This window comes from Canis aureus, chromosome 1, assembly GCF_053574225.1.
Source record: "Canis aureus isolate CA01 chromosome 1, VMU_Caureus_v.1.0, whole genome shotgun sequence".
In the NCBI taxonomy this organism is placed as follows: Eukaryota; Metazoa; Chordata; class Mammalia; order Carnivora; family Canidae; genus Canis; species Canis aureus.
The window spans coordinates 103910346-103929872 of record NC_135611.1 but is presented as its reverse complement, the minus strand read 5'-3'; the positions used below and the strand labels follow the sequence as shown (position 1 = coordinate 103929872).

The window sequence follows — 19527 nt, the reverse complement described above, 5'->3', positions numbered from 1 at the left end:
CTGCTCTTTGCCCAGAGCTGGTGGAGGATCAGGGAAGAGAAGGGATGGGGGAGTGAGAGTCCAGTTCATCTCAGTTAAGAAAAGTTTGTCAGCATCATGAAGCAGATCCTACGGGATTCCCACTGGAACTCAGGGCCCTTGACCTGCCATCTCTCAACCGAGGACCATGCGGCGTTCTGAAACGTTCATATCTCTTTGGTTCCTACCTCCTCAACACCCACCCTCACTCAACCCCGCAGACACTGCTGGTGGGACTCTCTGCCTGCCTCCCGCGTGGGGTATCCCTCTGAGGCTTGAGGGCTTCACTCTACCTGTTGGAAGAATATGTTGGTTGGATACAGACATGCCCACATGGCTTCTTATCACACTGGCATCTCATGGCCACCCTGCACATCACCCACACAGTGATAAGAGGAAATGTTCTCAGAAGTCTTATCTCAGAGTGGGTGCCTCACAGCCTGATAACAGCAGCTCATGCTCTGCCAAGAGCAGAAGCGAGCAGGGACCTGCTTTCTTCACTGACAGATGATGGAGAGTTCTCTCTGAGGGATTTCCAGCAGAGAGAGCACCTGCGCCAGGGAGAGGACAAGGGATGATAGAAGGATTCATTCCCCCACGGAAGTAACAGCAATCTTCCTATGCATACACAGTCTGTAATCAGTGTGAGGGCCCTGCAGATGGTCATAATCTTATTGTACAGATAAGGGAATCCAACCCCAGCACCATGTGATGTATTTCAAATGTAATCAACCAGCATGTGCAGGAGTGGAAGCTCCAAGCATGTACTGAATTCACTCCTTTCCTGGAAACACAGTTGGGTGACTTACAGTGTGGACCCCTTTTACCTTCCCAGGATCAGGCTCTTTAGGGAATAGTCTAGGGTATTGGAATCAGAAGAATGTGGTGAAGACAGAGGTAAGCCATGGTGACCACCACAAGGCAGGGCTTACGCCCACCCTCCTTGTGGACACCAAGGGTGTCATGGCACCTGCAAAAGGACATCCTGTGATGCACTTCCTCCCCACACTTGTTTGAACCACTCCTCTTTCACCTCCTTAGATTCCCCAACCTATGTTTGTATACTACCTCTGAGGACATTTATACTCTGAAGACCCTGTGCACACATTCCTCTTCATATCCCTTTATAACTGGGCAAAAACAGCAGTGCATTTGGAGCCAGACAGGTCTCGGTTTGAATGTTGACTTTTATGCTGCTTCTCTGTGTGGTCCCAAGCAGGAACCCTCAGCTTTTGGTCTCAGGGCCCTCTTGTATTCCTGTGGGCCTAATTCCTATCACAAATGATGCTTTGCATCGCCCAGAGTAGTATTTCCCATGGCATGAAATAGTTCTGCGGGATGATTTAAAAAAATTTTTTTTATTGGAGTTCAATTTGCCAACATATAGCCTAACACCCAGTACTCATCCCGCCAAGTGCCCCCCTCAGTGCCCATCACCCAGTCACCCCAACCCCCTGCCCACTTCCCCTTCCACTACCCCTTGTTCATTTTCTGCGGGATGATTTGAGGATGCAGTGACCTAGCATCTTGTGCTTTACTTCAGTGACTTTCAATCACATTAAGCCCTTTTGATCATATCAAGGATAAAGGCTCAATGTGGGATGGGCACTTCTATGTCTTGCTAATCATCCTTCTAACAAGAAGTGAACCATCCTGAGCTCAGAAACCTAAACAGCAACCACACATGGCTAGAAATCCCCACCTTTTCCTTCTGCATACACTTACAGGAACCTTCTGTTTTTAGTAAGTGAATCTGGATTGTTGTTGAAAGTATTGCTTGAAAATTTCCATCCTCTGATAAATACAGTTAAATAAGAAATATTGAGTTACTAAAAATAAAATGTTAAGTAGATGTAGGCACAGAGCATAGTCATGGGTATGGGATGTGAATTTTTAAATATTGACATCATTTGTTGGAGGAAGCCCGTCTAAAGTCGCTAACATGGCCTGATACGTGTGAGTGAATACAAATTGAGTATTCCCTTCCAACTTCATTACCTCCCCTACATCTCTTACTCAGTCCACCCCCATCTCGAGTCCCAATATAAGCAGTCCAAGAAACTTACCCAAGCAGATGAGGCAAGGAATCCAGGGATCATACTGGCCCTGAAGCCTTTGCTATAAATGCCCTGCTTTGGTGTTGCAACCACGAGAGAGAGGGAAGCCCCTATGGTGGCACCTTTTGCCATCCCTCCCCTTCTTTCTTCTCTTGGGACCCGTGGGTTTTGTGACTCACCCACATTCTTGTGAGAATCAGGTGGTGTGCATGAACAGCCCCACAAGCAACTGCTGCTTTTGTCAAAATCCTCCTCTGAACACGCCTAAGTGCAGGTTCCAGTTCTAAGTTAGAAAAGCCTGAGGCCTGGGACCAGAGGATTCTCTTTGAGGAGATGGAAACAGGTTGATACCGAGAAGATTGCTCATTCCTTGGTTCGTGGGAAAGATGCTGGACACTGGGATGAGGTGAGGTCATCGGCGCTGCTGAATACACTTTTCGAATGGCTATAGCGAAACACTTCATTGATGTCCTTACAAATGGTGAAACAGTGCCACTCATCCACCCAAACCCACGCACGAGGGTTTTCCTTCCTTCCATCATGGAAGGTTTATATCTGCATAGTTATTGATGAAACAAACCAAAATATCAGTTAGGCCAAAGAAGTTGGAACAATGTGATTGACCAATTTGACCCAATTAATATTTTTAGAATACTGCTACACCCAGCGATTGCAGAGTGTACATTTCTGTCAAATACATATGGAACATTTACCGAAATAGATCATATGCACTGTTGGAGCAAGAAGAAAGGAAAGCAGAAGGAAGGGAAGGTTTGTATCTCTCCAAGTGGGAGCTCTAGATCCTATTTAATATAAATGGAGGTGATTTCAGCCTGTGTTGATTACCTTGGACTTAGAGTGGTTTAAACATGCCCGTATATTCTTTTCTATTCATCACATCAAAAATCAGAGTCAGGGCAGCCCCAGTGGCCCAGCGGTTCACTTCAGCCCAGGGTGTGATCCTGGAGACCTGGGATCGAGTCCCATGTCGGGCTCCATGCACGGAGCCTGCTTCTCCCTTTGCCTGTGTGTGTCTCTCTCTCTGTGCCTCTCATGAATAAATAAATAAAATCTTAAAAAAAAATCAGAGTCAAGTTCTCCTCTCCTTGAACATGGGCCATTTTTAGCAGCTTCTTTCTGACAACTGGAATGCAGGGAAGTGTGCAGAGAAGGGTGAACTCAGCTGGCCTGTTTTGCTCAGACACCGCGTGTCACTAAGAAAAGCCTGTCTTCCCATCAGGGCTTACCTTCGGCAGCTCCTGGAGGAGGGGCTCTAAGCCCTTGGAGTATGCTGTCTGGTCACCACAGCAGAGAGGGTGGTGTCCCTTTGCAGTCTTGGGCAAAATCTCTGTAGATAATTACATGCTCTGGGAGAAGTGCGTTTTTAAGGCAATCTTTAGGGAAAGTGAAGAGGTGTTAAACATCCATCTAACCAGACAAGTCGAGATGGTGTGCCACTTGCTTGGAGGTAGTGAGAACCCAAGATCATGTTGTGAAGGTCCTGTTGAAGATGCACAGATAATCCGAACCCAAATGTGAGGAGAAAGAAGACGAAGCCCACTGAGACCTGTTCAGAAAAGTCACCAGCCTATAATCTCAGGCCATAAAAATCAAGGGAAAACCATTCAAAAGTGAAGAAGATGAAACGTGACCGTTAAGTGCAAAACGTGATCCTGTCCTGGAACATCTCACTGCAAAAGGAGGTCCTGGGACAATTGGCAGAATTCGGAGGAGCTCTGAGTACTAGAAGGCAGTCGTGTGTTGGTATGGAGTCCTTACTCAGAGGTGTCCTGTGGTTGTAGAAGAGCACACCAGTATTCATAAGGATCACACACCGGATTGTGGGAGTGGATGTTGGAGCAACACTGTAATCCACTCTTGATTGGTTTGAAAATCAGAAGGCTTTCATGCTGTACTTGGAAACTATGTGTAGGTCTGAAGTTGAAAATGAATTATCTACAAAGTGTATTTTTCTTTAAAAAGATGTTATTTGTATGTTGTAAGAGTATTATTATTATTATTAAAAGATTTATTTATTTAATTTATTTATTTATGATAGAGAAGAGAGGCAGAGATACAGGCAGAGGGATAAGCAGGCTCCATGCCGGGAGCCCGACGCAGGACTTGATCCCGGGACTCCAGGATCACGCCCTGGGCCAAAGGCAGGCACCAAACCGCTGAGCCACCCAGGGATCCCCCTATTGTTATTTTTAAGGAGGCCCCTTGCCCAACGTGAGGCTCGAACTCACACCTCTGAGATCAAGAGTTCCATATTCTGCTGACACTCAATGAGATTTTTAAAATAGATTATTAAATTATTAAAGATTGTTTTTTAATATTTTTAAATATTATTATTAAAGATTATTTTAATCTTTTTTTCTTTGAGATTTTATTTATTTGAGATAGAGGGAGAGAGCACAAGCAGGGGGGAGAGGGAGAAGCAGACTCTCCACTGAGCATGGAGTCTGGCACAAGGCTCAATCCCAAAATCCCAAGATCATAATTTGAGCCAAAGACAGGCACTTAACCAACTGAGCCACCCAGGTTCCCCAAGATTATTTTAATCTTAATTTTCTGCATTTTCTAATTTAATATACACTCATTTTAGTTCCATTATATGGGTAGGAAATATCAGAAAGGGAGACAGAACATAAAGACTCCTAACTCTGGGAAATGAACTAGGGGTGGTGGAAGGGGAGGAGGGCGGGGGTGGTGGTGAATGGGTGATGGGCACTGAGGGGGGCACTTGACGGGATGAGCACTGGGTGTTATTCTGTATGTTGGCAAATTGAACACCAATAAAAAATAAATTTATTATTTAAAAAATTCCATTATATAGATGTCATTTAGGTTTTCCTTAAGGATCAATAGAGGAATGACCCAGCAATTGCACTGCTGGGGATTTACCCCAAAGATACAGATGCAGTGAAACGCTGGAAACACCTGCACCCCGATGTGTATAGCAGCAATGTCCACAATAGCCAAACTGTGGATGGAGCCTCGGTGTCCATCGAAAGATGAATGGATAAAGAAAATGTGGTCTATGTATACAATGGAATATTACTCAGCCATTAGAAATGACAAATACCCACCATTTGCTTCAATGTGGATGGAACTGGAGGGTATTGTGCTGAGTGAAGTAAGTCAATCGGAGAAGGACAAACATTATAAATGGTCTCATCCATTTGGGGAATATAAAAAATAGTGAAAGGGAATAAAGGGGAAAGGAGAGAGTGGGAAATATCAGTGAGGGTGACAGAGCATGAGAGACTCCTAACTCTGGGAAACGAACAAGGGGTGGTAGAAAGGGATGTGGGCAAGGGAATGGGATGACTGGGTGACAGGCACTTGACGGGATGAGCACTGGGTGTTATGCTATATGTTGGCAAATTGAACTCCAATAAAAAAAATACAAAAAAAAGAATCAGTAGAGGAAACATTCCCATTATTAATAGATTTCATGAACTACTATAAGCTAAATAAATACAAAGAAAGTTCAGTGCATTTTTCATCTTTTGTAATGCTCAGTAGCTGAAATTGTGGCTTCATAATAATTCTTAGTTCAAAAATTCAGTAGTAAAGACTAGGTAAAAATTCATGTCCTAATGTTTGGTCCTCTGATTACCCGAAAGAATAAGAACTTTATTTCATGAATGGAAATATCTCCATTCTGCAATATACTTTCTTTTTCTTTTAAGAGAGAGAGTGGGGTGGGGACAGGGGCGAGAGGCAGAAGGAGAGGGAAAAAATCTTAAACTGAGTGCAGAGCCCGACGGAGGGGGGGGGGGGGGAGCTCAATCTCACAACCCTGAGACTATGACCTGAGCTAAAATCAAGAGTCAGATGCTTAACTGACTGAGCCACCCAGGTGCCCCCTGCAATTTACTTTTCACACACTTTGTCTTTAAGCATTGTTTTCCATAATCTGATAAATAGGGTCAAGTAGAGAAGTAGTTTTAACAATTCCAATCAAGGATATACAAGCACTTACTTAAATAATGGGGGTAGACAGGCAAGTCAACCATCTCCTATATGGGTTAGTTTGTGGCCTCCCAAAAGATGTGGAACTCCAAACCACCAGTACCTATGCATGTGGCTTTTTTTTTTTTTTGAAATAGTCTTTGCAAATGTACACCTGTTCAGATGAGGTCATTAGGGTGCGTCCTGATTCCATATCACTTGTGTCCTTATAAAAAGAGACACAGGGGATCCCTGGATGGCTCAGTGGTTTAGCATCTGCCTTTGGCCCAGGGTGTGATTCTGGAGACCTGGGATTGAGTCCTGCATCAGGCTCCCTGCATGGAGCCTGCTTCTCCCTCTGCCTGTGTCTCTGCCTCTCTCTCTCTGTCTCTCATGAATAAATAAATAAAATCTTTATATATATAAAAAAAGAGAGACACAGAAGGAGTAGACCAGTGACAAGAGAGGCAGAAAGGGGAGTGATCTGTTTACAAAGATGTGGCAAGGCCAGAAGCTAAGAAAAAGGTAAGGAGCAGATCTCCCCACGAGCCCTCAGAGCATGGCTTTTCCAGACTTCTACTCTCCATACTGCAAGAGAATAAATGTTTATTGTTTAGAGCCACCAAGTTTGTGGTACTTTGTTACAGCAGCATCAGGAAAAGAATACAGCCATTTCTGCTGATTACATCATTCCATACCAATATCTAGCAAATTTTTGATTAACCAAAGAATTCCCATTCGTCTCAGTACCAGCCTCAGTCAGATCTTTTGGCTCGTAGGGATTTGGGGTCTGTATGTTTGTGCTGGAGGCTGGAATCCATGAATCTGACCATGCTTGGCCACTGATTTCACATGAATGAAAATCTTGTGTGTTGGAGAGGGGTGGTCTACATTAATGGGATAAGACAACTTGTGAGTTTTTGAGATTGGGTTTTTTTCATTAAGAAAATGCCCTTGATGGGATCCCTGGGTGGCACAGCGGTTTGGCGCCTGCCTTTGACCCAGGGTGCGATCCTGGAGACCCGGGATCGAATCCCACATCGGGCTCCCGGTGCATGGAGCCTGCTTCTCCCTCTGCCTATGTCTCTGCCTCTCTATCTTTCTTTCTGTGACTATCATAAATAAATAAAAATAAAAAATAAAAAAAAAGAAAATGCCCTTGATATCTGTTCAAATTGTTGTATGTCTCAGTCTCAATAATTTGTTAATTTTTATTCCTGAGCGGTAGCCCACATGGGTGTGTAACTCTCCGCCTGCAAAAAGACATTGTGGATGTTCCCTGGCTTTGGCTATTGCCAGTAAAGCTCATACAAACACTTATGTACAAGTTTTTGTGTGGATGTAAAATTCCATTTCTCTTTTTATTTTTAAGATTTTATTTATTTTTTCATGAGAGACACAGAGGCAGAGACATAGGCAGAGGGAGAAGCAGACTCCCTATGGGGAGCCCAATGCGGGATTCGATCACAGGACCTCAGGATCACAACCTGAGCCAAAGGCAGATGCTCAACCACTGAGCTACCCAGGTGCCCCACGATAAGAGACTCTTAACAATAGAGAACAAACTCAGGGTTGATGGAGGGATGTGGGTGGGGATGGGCTAGATGGGTGATAAATCACTGAATTCTACTCCTGAAACTAATATTACACTGTATGATAACTAAAATTTAAATAGAAATTTAGAGGAAAAAAAAAGAATCATGTACCCTACCAACTGAGCCAGCCAGATGCCTTGCCATTCTCTAATTTTTTCCCAGGACTTTTATCATGGTAAAGTACATAAAATGCAAAATTTAGTACCTGGACCATTTTGAAATGTACAATTCAGTGGTATTAAGTACGTTCACACTGTTGTGAACCACCACCACCATCCACTTCCAAAGCTCACTTTTTTCAGAACTGAAACTCTCCATTAAACCACTCCCCAATTAAAAAAAAATATTCCTTACTGTTGGTATTTGAGAGTTCTTGATTTATTCTAAATATAAGGCCTTTGTCAAATGATGCGAACCAAGCTACTCATGCTGTTTGACAAAGTCCAGGCATGAGGGTTAATACTGAAAAATTGGGAAAAGCCACAGCCGGCTCCCACTGATTCCTCTCACTTTGTTTTTGGCCGTCTTCAGCATCATTATAATATTATTGGGGAATTTTTTAAGATTTATTTATTTATTTATTCATGATAGACACACACACACACACACAGAGGCAGAGACACAGACAGAGGGAGAAGCAGGCTCCATGCTGGGAGCCCGACACAGGACTCGATCCTGGGACTCCAGGATTGCGCCCTGGGTCAAAGGCAGGCGCCAAACCGCTGAGCCACCCAGGGATCCCCCCTATTGGGGAATTTTCACAAAATAAATATGGAAGTCTAAAAATAATAAAAATCTCTAACATGCTTCTTAGAATAAAACCCAATGCCCTACTCCCCCCACCCTCACTCTATAATTCCCCTAATATGAGTAATGCTGAGTTTTTGATCAGTTAAAGGTAAAAGAAATCCGGAAACTAGCCCAATTAAAGCTATCATTGAAGAAGTTGAATATGAATAAAATGGTTTAAGATTAATGGAAAAAAGGTTTTAGCTAGTTCTGTGTCTCTGTGGGAAAGAATCAAGAGGTCTGGACCTCCATGGTGTCTTTTGAATAAGACAAAGAGATGACAATTAATTAACCAATGGAACAAATATTTTGATAAAACAGGTTGTAGGTATTGTGAACTGATGGAGGAAAGTTAAACATTTCTGCATATAACCTTTGACTATAATAACCCCTTTCATGTAACCATATTACCATAGACTTGTTTTTCCACTAGAGTAGGTCATGCTCTGTCTAGCACCTTTGTCTTTTGTGTCGCATTCACTGCTTTCTCAAGAAATCCATAAAGGTGTTAATTATAGCAGTAGAAGCTGAAAGGAAAAACATTTCGTATGAAAAAGATGTTTCTTAATCTTTAGAGTGATCTAAGATGCTTGCGATAAAATGTAATTATCTATTAAAAAATAAACTGGAAAAACAAAGAAATGTAAAAGGATATAAATAAAGTCCCTCCGAAATGATCAGGAGGAGATGTATGCACCCTGACTCTGTGTGTGTGTGTGTGTGTGTGTGTGTGTGTGTGTGTCTCCTTATTTGCCGACACCGTCCTTTCCTTTGAGAGACCCACCCCAGCTGGAGCTGGACTCCAGCAGTCAAATACAGGATTTGCAAATATTTTCTCCCAGACCGTAGCTTGTCTTTTGAATCCTCTGTCTTTGGCAGAGTGGTAGTTCTTAATTTTGATTAAATCTAACCTAATGCATTTTTCTGTATTGGTCATGGTTTGGTGTCATGTCTGATAACTCTTCACCAAGCCCTCGATTCTGATGATTTTCTGCTATGTTTTCTTTCCAAGGTTTTCTAATATTACATTTTAAATTTAATTCTTTAATCCATTTTAATTTCGCTTTTATGAGGTTTGATGTTTCAGCAAACCAGGAATATAGAACAGAACATCCTCAGACATACAAAGGGCATCGATGAAAAATGTACAAGTAATCGTATATGTAATGGTGCACAACTGAATGCTCTTACTATAAGACCACATAGAAGGCAAGGATATTCATCCTCACTAATTTCCTCAACAGCATTTTGGATATTCTATTTAGAGAAATTAGGCTTACAGATTAGAAGTGGAAGAAGTAGAACTGTCTCTAGTCACAGAGAATATGATGAACCGTATAAAAATTTCTAAGGAATCTACAAAAAAACTTATATGAAATAATGTCTCACCTTGGCAAGGTAGCAAGATGTCTCAGTAACAAAATTTTAAAAATTGTTTTTACATGCACATCCAGGGAACCACTGTAAGTGATAATTCAGGAGGCAGTATCATTTCTATCACAGCAATGAACATGAAAAACTTAAGGATAAAATGTAGTTGACATATGTTAGACCTGTACAGTAAAAAAGGAATGCACTGATGACGGAAATGAGAGAATGAGAGAAATATAAAGATATAAACTGTGCCCCTGGATCAGAACACTCAATATTATTAAGATGTCCATTCTCTCCGAGTTGATATATAGTGTGAACACAAGTCCAATCAGTATCCCAGTAGCCTTGGGTAGAAATTGACAAGGTGATTCTAAATTGTATATGGAAATTTAAAAGATCTAGAAGAGCCAGCATAATTTATTTTTTATTTTATTATTTTTTTAGTATTTACTTTTTATTTTGTATATTTTTAATTGGAGTTTGATTTGCCAACATATAGTATAACACCCAGTGCTCATCCCATCAAGTGCTCTCCTCAGTGCCCGATTTTTTTTTAAAGATTTTAATTTATTTTAGAGAGAGTGAGGGGGAAAGAGAGAGACCAGGAGCAGGGGAAAGGGGAAAGGCAGAGACAGAGGGAGAAGCAGGCTCTCCACTGAGCAGGGAGCCCCATGTGGGACTCAATCCCAGGGCCCTGGGATCATGACCTGAGCTGAAGGCAGATGCTTAACCAACTGAGCCACCTAGGGACCCCTAGAATAGCCAGAATAATTTAAAAATTATTGATAAACCAACAGCCTCTGTTTTCAGGATGTAAAAAACTACAATAATCATTATAGTGTGGCATAAGCAAAAGTATAGAAAAATAGATCAATGGAACAACATAGAGTTCAGAAATCAACTCATTAAATTTATGGTAAACTGGTTTTTAAACAAAAATCCCAGAGTAATTCAGTAGAAAAAGAACAACCCTTTCAAAAGATGGTGCAGAAACAATTGGGTTAATCTGTATGTTAAGAGAATGAACATTGAGAAATGCTAATTCAAAGAGAATTTTGAATGGGAAACAGAATGAAGGTGGCTACTTGCCGAAAGGACTAGCTTGAACATCTGACTTTGGGAATAGCTCACCGCTAAGGAAGGGTATAAGAGATTCACATAAAGGCAAAAAGCCTGTTGTTTCTTAGTACTCAGGCTGGCTGAGCAGAAGGGCTCTGGGGATGGACTGAAGACAGAAGCTGGGTTGGTGATTTGTGATTATGGGAGATGGATGCAGGAACAGAAACAAAATGTTACCTGGAGAAGCCACACTTCTCAGGCAGTCAGATGAGAGGAAGATCTGAGCTGGAGAGAGCTGAGATCTGGCGGTGCTCCACAATAATCTGGAGCTAAAGAAGTCCTTGGGTATCTCCAGTGCTGAACCTAAGGCCTGGAACATAGTATGTATTCAATTTTTTTTTTTTTTTTTTTTGTCGTATAAACAAAGCTGGACCAAATTGAAAAAAAAAAAAGAAAGAAAGAAACTTGACTTTTACCTGATACCATCCATAAAAATTTTAAAAAGATAATAGACCTAAATGTAAGGGGTAATACTATCTTACAGAAGGAAACAAGGACGCACAATCTACATGTGGCAAAGATTTCCTAGATAGAATACAAAAGCTCTAGCTGTGAAAGAAAAACTCCTATAATTTATAGGCTTCATGAAAATTCAAAACTTTGGCTTTTAAATAGATGCAAGTTTCATTTTAAAGTGCAAGGTGAAGGAGCAGACTGAGGTAAATATTTGCAATACATATCTGTTAATAATGGACTTGTACCTAGATTATATATATTCTTACAACTCAGTATCAAGATTAACAACCTTATTTATTTATTTATTTATTTATTTTAGATTTTTATTTATTCATGAGAGAGAAGGGAGAGACATAGGCAGAGGGAGAAGCAGGCTCCCCACACGGAGTCTGATGTGGGACTCAATCCCAGGATTCTGGGATCATGATCTCAGCCAAAGGCAGACACTCAACCACTGAGCCACCCAAGTGCCCCAGCAACCCAATTTAAAAATGGGCAGAGTTGGGAAGCATGGGTGGCTCAGCCAGTTAAGTGTCTGACTCTTGATCTCAGCACAGATCTTGATCTCAGGGTCGTGAGTTCAAGCCCCACATTGGGCTTCATGCTGGGTGTGGAGCCTACTTAAAATGGGCAAAATATTTAATCGGATACTTTATTAGGAATATATGTATATATCCAGTAGTACATGAGAAGATGTTCAATGACATTAGCTGTCAGGAAAATGCACGGTAAAGCCACATTGACCAAATAAATAAGGATCCCAGAAACAGATCCACACACTTAATGGAAGTTTACTTTATGGCAGAAATGGTATATCAGTAGGGAAAAGATGTTCTGTTGATTTTAATTAATTAATATTAATTAATATTTTGTTGGATTAATCTTTATGCCCAGGTCTGTCCTCTGCCCCAGCTGAGGAGTACCGAAGAGGAAACCATCATCTTGTCCTCAAGTACCTCTCAACAGGGGTGAGAATGAATGTTCCACTGGAAGCTGTTCAAGGTCAGTGGGTTTAACTGGATCAACACCCATCATTCCCCTGGGCAGCTAAGGAGCCTATAAGTACAGAAGGACAGAGAGAGGTCAGGGGAGGGAGGAAGAGAAAGATTATTTCTCCTGGCCTCCAAACACAGGTTATCCACCAGAAATACCCTGCTCCGCATCATCTATATCTAGGGATGTCTGAGAAAGTAAACAGTACTTGTTTGTTTTTTTTTTTCCTTCCACCTTTAATGTCGGTTTTAGTTGGTGTTTTACAGGGAGGGAAAATAGATGCTAAGTGTTTCTATAACCAATGGGACAATCAAACATGGTAAAGAAATAATCTCACCTAAAGGCCATTGGCTCTTCTACTGAGAAACAAAGTCTCCATGATAGTTCGGTGCTTAAAGAACCCTGTATCACTACAGAAGCCCAAGAAAAAAAAAAAGTACTTAGCTGTTTAATGTGGATCCTTGTGGAGAATCCTCCTGGCTATACCAGGCTTCAGCCAGCAAAATCCCAGTGATAATCAGAAACATGGTAATGAGACACAGCGGGATGAGGTTAACCTTGGTGTAATCCCCCAATGTGGCACCTGGGAAAACTGAAAGAGAGAATGAGATCATCACTGGTATCCCTTCTTCTCAAATAGGTCTACCGAATGTGACTCTCACACACCCACTTGTGTTTCCTGGCCAGTGATCAGTTGTACCTTCACTGAAGTTTTATTCACTGAAAACGTGATATAAGATTTAAGGAGAGCTGTAGTGGTCCTTCTTTTGTCTTCTTTCCTTTATATTCTCTCCGTCTTATCTCTCCTTTCTTCATTTTTTTTGTTCTTTATCTCATTTCCACCCTCCCACATTTCCTTTCTCCCTGCATATATTAGGAATTAGTCTTAGGAGCACACAAAAGACAGAGCACTTTTATTGCCATAACAAAGTCCTGCAAATGGTTGGCCTGATATAACAGAAATGTATTATTTCACAGTCTGGAGGTTAGCAATCTAAAGTTAGGGTGTTGACAGGGCAATACTTTCTCCAACGACTCTAGGAAAAGATCCTCTCTCTTTGCATCTTGCAGCTTCTGGAAGCTCCAAACATTCATTGGCTTGTGGCAGCATCACTCGAATCTCTGCCTCTGTTTTCACATGGCCATCTTTCTTCTTGTGTCTTTGTGTCTTTACTTTTCATGTTTTAATGACACCAGTCATATTGGGTAAGAGTCTTCCCTAATCCAGTGTGACTTCATGTGAACTTAACAAATGATTATCTGCAAAGACCAAGTAATGCTGTTTCCAAAAAGATCACAAACACATGTACCAGGAGTCAGGAAGCCTCAAACATATCTTTCAGGGGATGAAAATCAACCCAATATAGCACCAACAGAGTGTTGAGATCTAGTAGCTGCCCCAGAATCCTCCTCAGAGCCTTAACTTCATACAAGGAGTGAGCTCAGGAATCTCAGAATTCAGCAACTAAGGATCTGGGCCAGGGTGCGTTTTGTTGCACTCAAAAAGTGCTTGAGATTGGCAGTGGCTCTGGTTCCTAATGAGAAGCCTGCACATGTGCCATCCCTCCCAGTAGAGCTGGGCACAGCTATTGCATATGAACAGGGAATGTCTCACCTCATGCATCCCAGTTACTGCAGAGTCGGTCTCTAAATTCAGTAGTAATGGACACCTGGGTGGCTCAGTGCTTGAGCATCTGCCTTTGGCTCAGGTTGTGATCCTAGCGTCCTGGGATCAAGTTCCGTATTGGGCTCCTCACAGGGAGCCTGCCTCTCCCTCCGCCTATATCTCTGCCTCACTCTCTCTGTCTCTCATGAATAAATAAATATCTTTTAAAAATAAGTAAATTCATCAGTAACAATATTCCCTGAGGCAAGGCTCATGGAGAGAAATTCGTAATGATGCTACCATATTTAGAAAACCCCCTCCACCTCTCATTACCAACCATACAGACCTTTATTTCTAGTTATAAAATATTCATTGACTATGAAAAGAATCAGTAAGACAAAAAACAAAGTTATAAACTGAGAAATTAGTGTCTAGCATCCAAGGTAGCAGAATTATAGTAGGAAACAAAAGATAATTTTAGAAGGTGATGAGTAGTATGGGCCAGGAGACACAAGTAGGTACTACATGCATGACACAGATGCAGTCTGCTGGGGAAACACAATATCTGGAAAACAAGACAGAGTTATCAGGAATGAAATCACTAATGCCAACATAAACCAAAATTGTAATAGCTGCAGACAATAGTAGATGACTAGCTTAATAATCTTAAAGAATGACATGAGAAATCATCCAAGAAGGCACAAAAAAAGACAAAGAAATGGAAATGATGAAAGACTTAAAAAGGACATAATGGACATGATGGAGAAATGAGAATCAGAGACTAGCAGAACACTCTCTGATATATATACATTTTTTTCCTTATCATGCAAAACCTTACCTGTTACCAAGATTTCAAGGTGGTTATTGGGTGGGAGGTCAAGAAAGGAGCCTTTATCTGGTGGTAGACAACTCTGCAGTTTCCAGAAACGATTTCCAAAATCGTTGACTGTCACATTTTGAAGAGAAAAGTCTGCCCGTTTTCCTTCAGGTCTATGGTGCTGTACATGCTTTCTAGTACTTGTCTTCAGGAGAACCAACATCACATGTTCAAGCATATTCTGGCCTGTGGCACTACAGAGTCACATTTCTTCCCTGGGTCACCTTAGGCTTGGAGAGAAGGTTTGGGCAAACTTCCTGTAAGAGAAGATCACTTCCTGCAAGGGAAGATTAATTCCTGTAAGGGAAGATTACTTCCTGTAAGGTAAGGTCACTACCTGTAACAATGTCAGAGGTAGCCTGGTTTCTCTCCTTCCCTTGGCCTTCTGGGAGGGAGCTCTCACACAGGAGAAAAATGGAAGATCCTTGATTTTGGCCCTCTCTCAATACCAGGGCAGTGATTTTGCTTCCACCAAGGCCTGGATTCAACCAGCTGACTCCGAATTATTCTGTTTTTCTCAGTTGGGGACATGGAGGGTGAGAGCCCCTTATCTTCCAGTCTTTTGTTCTTCCGTATTCTCTGTGCCAAGGAAGACTGTGTCAGGCCAAGACCAACCTCACCTGTAACCACCAGCTGGAGAGTTTCTGAAAGGGGCCTTTTCCATGGAGTATTCACAGGTGTACTCCCCAGCACCACTGTGAGTCTGGTTGAAGAGGTAGATTTTAACCTGGATCCCTATAGAACTGAGTAGCTGCATGGGATCCACGAGTGGCTTTCCTTCCTTTCTGAAAACAAATTTTACCTTCCTGGTAAGAGTTGAGCATGTCAGAATCACATTACTTTGGGAGATACCACCCAACTGGGTGAGTTGCTGAGAGAAGGCTTGGGAAGTGACCCTGGAAAGTAGTAGAGCTCAGATCAGAACACACTCACCTTACTTTCCATCTAAAGAAGGGGAAGGAAAGGATGGAGAATTTGGGATGAAAAGGCAAGCTGCATTAGTTAAAAAAGCATTCACTTATTCACCTACACATTCATCTATTGTGTCTCTTTGGCCAGCACACAACCCTGTAAAAGAATCACCTATGAGATATAATCTGTTTTTTTTTTTTTTTTTTTCATGATAGTCACAGAGAGAGAGAGAGGCGAGGCAGAGACACAGGCAGAGGGAGAAGCAGACTCCATGCACCGGGAGCCCGACGTGGGATTCGATCCTGGGTCTTCAGGATCGCGCCCCGGGCCAAAGGCAGGCGCCAAACTGCTGCGCCACCCAGGGATCCCATAATCTGTTTTTTTAAGATTTTATTTATCTATTTGAGAGAGAGTGAGACAGGGAGAGCATGAGTGGAGCGAGGGGAGGCAGAGGGAGAGGGAGAAGCAGACTCCCTGCTGAACAGGGAGCCCAGCACAGGGCTAGATCCCAGGACCCTGGGACTATGACCTGAGCGCAAGGCAGACACTTAACCAACTGAGCTACTCAGGCACCTCAATATAAGCCAGACATGTGTTTCTAAGAACGGAAATTTCCTTTCTTTTTCCTGTATGGAGGAACAGTTTAATGTTTCAGGGAAAAGTGAGAAGTTATTAGGACTTTAAGGTGTAAACACATTCATACATCAAGAAAATTAAATCTGCAGTCTGTGAAAATGGAAGATAGTGGACATGTGCCAAGGTATGTGAAGGAAAGCTATTGAAGTCAGAGGAACCCAGGAAATGGAGGAAGGACAAATGTAGAGATAGCAGAGGCCTGTGGACACCTGAATCCACTTGGAAGCTGCACATGGGAAATGGCATTGACCCCCACCTCTGGATGGAGCCTGGTCCCTATGCATCAAAGATGTGGACCTTTGTCCTTTCTGCCCGGTCCCTGCAGAATGGATGGAGCTCCCAGGACAGACCCTTCCTCATTGTAATGGACCACCCTGTATGAACAGGATACAAGCCACTTCAGATATTGCTGAAACTGAGTAGAAGGTGAAAGACCTACATCACACAACCTCACGTAATAGCACAAAGTGAGCAGATTTAATGAGCCTCTAGAATCTAGAGGTCAGAGAAATGTGGTAAGAACTTACATCTAGTCATGGTGCCCAAAACAGAGCTGAGAACCACATGCTACCCTTGTCTGAGGAAACTCGGGGTTTTGGCACAAAAACCCTGCAAACAGACATCCTGAGCTGTATCCCATTCCACACCACAGGAAAATTTTCCACAGGAAATTTTAAAACAACTTTATCAAGATGTTATTCACCTGCTGTATAGTTCATCCATTTACAATGGATAATCCTTTGGGCTTTCCTGTCTTCACAATATGGGCAAACTTCACACTATCAAATTTAAAACACTTCCATGACTTCAAAATGACACTGCATTACTCTTCAGTTTTTGTTGCATTTCCCTACTTCCACCATCTCCAGCCCTAAATAACCACTAACCTACTTTCTCTGTGGGTTTCCCTATTCTGGACTTTCATGTGAATGGGACTGTGTAGCATGGGTCTTTCATGACCGGTCTTTCACTTACCATATTGAGCTATTCCTCTTTTGTCTTTAGAATTTCCCCTATTCAGCATCAGTTTCGTTACTCCCAAGGACATTTCTGTTTTGAGGATGCCATACTTGTATCCACCCAAATTTCCTATTTTAACCCACTGGAAACAGTAATGACTTTAGAGACAGACAGGCTGGACTTGTGTTTTAACTGTTCTGCTCATTCTATGTGTGGCCTTGAGCAGGAACCCTCAGAGTTAGTCTCAGGGTTCTCATTTATCCCTGCAGGCCTGATTCCCACCACGCAGGACTGTTTGCAAGGGTCAGAGTGGTATTTCCTGTAGGGTGGCATATGAACCATAGGTTGTCAAAGGAGATTATTTTAGGCAGTGTAGTGACACATTATCCTATAGCTTTGATCCCAGCATCGGAAAGTTATTACCCATTCAGCCAGGCCCTTCTGATCACAACGAGGAGAGAAGATCTGTTTATGGATCTTCTTTAGAACAACTTTATCTCTGGCTCATTGCCCTTTATAGGTAGGAAGTGGTTGGCCATGGGCTCAGAAACCTGACAAAAGCATGAGGCTAAAATGTCCTAACATTTTCTGCCTTTCATGGTATTATATATTAATTCTCCTTTATCAGGTGTGTGACAGTGCATTATTAAACTATTGCTAAATAGCTTCCATTTTCAATAAGTATTTATTTAAAGAAAAAATGTTGACTCACTGTTAGTAAATTATTGAATAAGTAAAGGTGGTGTAGGCATAGCATACCCTCATGAATGTGGAATGTACATATCTGAATATTGGAAAAAACTTAAGTGGTGGCTGTGTGTAAAGCCTCCAGTGCACGTCCTGACATGTGTGAAGCAGTCAGTAAATACAAGCCCATGTTACCTCTTTTGTATTCTTCACACCTCTCAATCTGTTATCCCACCCTCATCTTGAACCTGAGCACACGATCCTAAGGAACTTACCAAAGCAGAGGAGGGAAAGGAGTCCCAGGATCATACTGGCCCTGCAGCCTGTTCTCCTGGCAGGGGTCCCACCAAGCAGGAGAGACGATAGATCCCTGGTTTCACCCTCTCCTGACTCTGACTACAAGCCCTGGGTGAAGCCCAGCCAAGTCGTTCTGCTGCTGTGTTTCTCCATCTCCCCTTGCCCCCCCACCCGCCTCCCTGGGGTTCCTCCCCCACACCTGTCCCTGTTACTCCGAAGCACCCTCCTCACCTGTCACCAGCAGGAGGAGGATGTCACTGGGCTGTGAACTTATTTGTGGGAGCTCTCGTCTATAGTATTCGCAGGTGTACGGTCCAGCGTTACGGGTTTTTAGGTCATTGAGGTGAAATTCAGCCACGCCCTCTGTGGAAGCCAGTGATTGCAAGGACTCTAAGATACTTCTTCCCTTTCTGAGAACAAAGTTGACGTTCTTGGTGGAAGTCTGGCATTGCATGTCACATTGCTCTTGGAAAGCATCATCCAGCTGGGCCAGGCACTGAGGGAGGGCTTGGGAAGGGTCTCTGGAAGGAAGCAGATTTGGGGATGGGATTTGGTGCCCTGAGCTCCTCTCAAGAAGTCTCTTTAAGGAAAGAGAAGGGACATGGGGAGTTTGGAGTGAAGGAGAGAGAGGGTCTAAATGAAGGAACTCGCCATCAGTCATCCAGCTACTTTGGCCAACACACAGCCCTGTGAGAGAATCATCCATGAGACACGAGCACCCGGCTGGAGGGTGCTCCTGGGCGAGGGCTGCTGCTGAGAACAGACCCTGGAGATCATGCTCGTGGGTTCTCACTTCCCCTCACTGGGCTGTGGCTGCAGCTGTGCTCTCAGCTCCTGCCCCATTTCTCCAGGAAGGTCTCCTGTGTGTCCCTCACCTTACATGGCCCCAGGACTGGTTCTGGTTCCACAGATGATCCACAACCCCCTCTTTTCTCAGTTTCTATCCTGCCTGAACTTCTCTTAATCTTGTATTTCTTTCAATCTGGTGTTATAGTTGGGGACCCCCCCAACCTCACCCCACAGAGGAGGGATGGGAGGTAAGAACCATGAGAAAGATAGGGGAGCACGAGGCTTGAATGTGACTCTAGACCACCTCTGAAGCTGTTTGTGATCCTGAGTGGACGAGAAGTTCTGCTGATGGTCTCATCGAGGCCAGAAGAACCCCCATGCCGAAGGCTGCTCCGTGCTTTG

The 19527-nt window shown here is 42.9% G+C and overlaps 1 long non-coding RNA gene across 1 annotated transcript in view; it reads left to right on the top strand.

Moving 5' to 3' along the window:
• Positions 1-19527, top strand: part of LOC144324356 (uncharacterized) — a 49873-nt gene that overhangs the window by 19321 nt on the left and 11025 nt on the right. The window contains exon 3 of the long non-coding RNA XR_013389895.1: positions 12263-12370. This is a non-coding gene — a long non-coding RNA (uncharacterized LOC144324356). The remainder of the gene's footprint in view (positions 1-12262; positions 12371-19527) is intronic.